The sequence below is a fragment of the Acinonyx jubatus genome, chromosome C1 (assembly GCF_027475565.1).
Source record: "Acinonyx jubatus isolate Ajub_Pintada_27869175 chromosome C1, VMU_Ajub_asm_v1.0, whole genome shotgun sequence".
Classification (NCBI taxonomy): domain Eukaryota; kingdom Metazoa; phylum Chordata; class Mammalia; order Carnivora; family Felidae; genus Acinonyx; species Acinonyx jubatus.
The window spans coordinates 37,107,979-37,111,635 of record NC_069381.1 but is presented as its reverse complement, the minus strand read 5'-3'; positions in this window follow the sequence as shown (position 1 = coordinate 37,111,635).

Below are 3,657 nucleotides of genomic sequence, written 5' to 3'. Positions count from 1 at the left end.
AGAGAGAGAGAGAGAGAGAGAGAGAGAGAGAGAAGAGAAAGGCTAGGGGCAGGGATGAGAGTACCTGTGCCAAAAATGGTGAACCTGATCCTAATCATGAGGAAACACTCAGACAAATCCAAAGCAGGCAACATGTCGTTAAATAATTGATCTGGACTCAAAAAATGTCAGTGTCGTGAAAGATGACAAGAAAGAAGGCTGGGAAACTTTTCTAGATTAGAGGAGGCTGAGGAGACATGACAACTAAAATAAAATGTTCTAGAGGACACCATTTAGAAAACTGGGGAAATGTGAATGTGGTGTAAGTATTAGATAATAGCATAGTATCAAGGTTAAAATTTCAGGGCAATAATTATATTGTGGTCATGTAGGAGAATGTCCTTTTTTAAGAGTTACATATTGAAGTCCGAGGGGTGAGGGCTGTTATTTACTCACAAACGGTGGGGGAGGGAGAGAGGGGAGGAGGGAGGGAAGGAGAGAGTATACCTTGATAGGTGAATCTACAGGAAGGGTATAGGTAGGTTTGTTGATGATTCTTACAACTTCTCTGTTCTTCACAATTTTTCAAAATGAAATAGGGGTAAGAGTTTGGCTAGACTGAGAAAACAGAAGTCATCCCCAAAGCAGTGATGGATGTGACTCCAGGGTTGGTGGGGAGATAATGGGGCCAGCCTTCACTGAGGGAGTATGGGTGGGGCGGAGTATGGAGTATGGAGTGTGGGGCGGTGGGTTTCCTGAGCCAGATGACATAGGGCTTTGAGATCCAGAAAGGGGGTTAGCCACGATCTGAGAGCTCTGAGGAAAGGAGAGGAGGGAGATGAGGTCTAAGGGCGACTCACAGGACAGCAAGATGGGGGCAGTGCTTCTGGGAGACACAGAGCAACACAGGGACAGAGATACAGACAGACAGAGAAACCGAGAGGGGCTGGAAGAAGGGAGGAACCGAAGAGGAAAACAGGCCTGGCCGAATGCCACGGGATGGGATGGACTAAGCAGGGCTCGCCAGCTCGCGCACAGGTGAGTCCAGGCGGAGAGGCCAGGAGGGCAGGGAGTGGCGAAGGCTCATGGGCTTGGACACCAGCTCATCCCCACCGCTGCCATGTCATGACCCACTAAGGCACTCCGGGTAAGACGCAGCATGGTGAGGCGGGGAGAGGGACTTTGGGTGGCAGTGCAGCCAGGACTGACCCTACACCACTTGGTGCCTCAGTTTCTTCATCTGTGAAAGAGGGACAGTAGCTGTGCCCACTTTATGGATGGTTGCTGTGAGCATTAGTGAGTAAGTGGACGTGGCTCTTACCCTACCAACCCCACTAACTCGCACCTGCAGAGCAGGGATGCCCATGGTCCCTCGGGGCCTTTGCTGTGCTCCTGCGTTGTTCTGGGCTCCAGGGATGCAGCTACAAGTAAAGCAGAGAGATGGACGACAAACAAGACACATGGTGGAAATCGACAACGCGCTGGATGGGCTAGATGGCAGGGAGTGCTACGGAGGAGGCAAAGCCAGCGCGGGGAGATGGGGGGCTGTCCAGGAAAGGGCTCACTGAAAAGGTAATCTTTGAGCAAAAACAACAAAGAGGTATGGGAGGGGGTCTGCCAGACCCTGGAGCAACTGTTCCAGGCAGAAGGAACAGTAGGTACTAGGTTTCTCGGGCTGGGGCACAACCAGGAACCCAGTGTGTCCAGAGCAGAGTGAGGAGGAGGGGAGGGCAGGGCAGGAGGGTGCGGGACAGAGGACTTTTAAGCCCCTGGAAGAATCTTACTTTTACTCTGAGTGACTGGGAGGCTACTAGAGGGCTGGGGCACAGGAACAATCTGACAACCATTCTCATGGATTATTCTGGCTCCACTGTTGAGGCCAGACTGGGGGAACGGGAGCAGGAGCAGAGAGACCAGTTAGGAGGTTAATTTAAGAGTCGGGAGCAAGACGATGGTGTGTTGGACCCGGCTGGCAGCAGTGGAGGCTGAGAAGTGAGTGGATTGTGAAGACATTTTTGAAGGCAGAGTCCACAGGGTTTCTGACAGGAGATCATATAACCATCCTGCCCGGTTCTCATGAAGTCTGGAGAAAGGTGTGTGGAGGGTCTCAGGGTTTCTGCCACACTGCCACAGGCAGGACCCACTGGAGCAGATGTGGCAGACGTTCAGTAAATGGGACTGGTGGGACGGATGGAAGGCACCTGACCAGTAACAGCATTCTACTAAAAGCCTCTCTGTGCGGCCAAGCAAGAAAGGGGTGTCCCTGGGGCCTGCGAGCCCCTCCCCACCACTCCCTGCCCGGCCAGGACCTCAGAGGCCACAGGTTACGGAGAGGGAGCTCACACCCCGGCAAAGATTGATGCCTTTTAAACAGACCCAGAGTGAGAAGGACAGAGAAAGTCAATATTTGTCCGAGCAAGCCAAACAGGCAGGCTCGCCCAGGAATGTGAGGGAGGGAGGCCCAGCACCCGGAGAACATTATTTCAACAGACAGATATTTGGAAACCGTCGCTGTCCTGGATGTGGGGGGAGGGGCGGTTCATCCAGCCCTCCATTCCGCCCAGGGACGGATGGGACCCAGCCAGGCAAGCGAGGGGGCAGAAGGCCAGGGGGCAGGGGAGGGTGGGAGGGTGAGGCAGACTCACAGTGGCAGCAGAGGAGCTGGCCCACCACTTCTCTTGCCTGGAAATAAAGGTTCAGAGAGGGGAGGGGATGTGAGCCAGGACATCCAGGTAACCCCCACCCCAGTGGGTCTTCTGCCGACGCCTCAGCCTGGGGTCTCCGCGCTCCAGACCCTGCTGACCTGTTCCCTCTCACCCCTTCTTGCTCCAGCCAATCAGAGCAGCATATGGCCCCAAAACACACCGGCGCCACGCTTATTTTCACCACTATGCTTTGGCACACACCATTCCTCTACCTGACACCCCTTTTCACTCCAATGCATTCTTCAAAACCTGGTACGAAGTCACCTCCACCAGACAACTTCTTGTTTTGAGACTGAGCGCCTGAGGCCTGACACCGGGGAGTGCTGGATTCGCCGGTCACTGGCTGAGTGATCTAGGTAAATCCCTTAACTTTCTTCAACCCTAGCTTTCTCATCTGTGACACGGTCTGGTGAGCTGAATAACGCACTCCCCATGAAGACGTCCGTGTCCACATCCTAATCCCTGGAACCCGTGAATATGTCACTCTTACGTGGTAAAAGGGACTTTGTGGGTGTGATTAACTGAAGGATTTTTGAGGTGGGGAGATTATCCTGGATTATCTGGGCGGGCCCAATGTGGTCACAAGGATCCCCAGAAGGGGTGGGGGGTGGCTCAGAGTAGATGTGGCGGCAGAAGCAGAGACTGGGGTGAGGCAAGCGCCAGGAGCAGAGAAACGCAGGCAGCCTCGAGAAGCTAAAAAGGCAGGGGAATGGATTCCTCCCTCGTGGCCTCCATTAAGGACCAGCGCTGCCAATGCCTTGACCTCAGTCCAGCGAAACTGGTTTTGGACTCCAGAACTGTAAGACGATAACTTTGTGTTGTTTTAAGCCACTAAATTTGTGGATTACCAAACAAACCTATTTGTTGTGACAGCAGCAACAGGAAAGGAATTCAGATGAGTGCAACGCTCATGTCTACCCGCAGGGCTCTTGTAAGGGCCAAATAAATAGCATCCACGTAGACATCCCTTTGC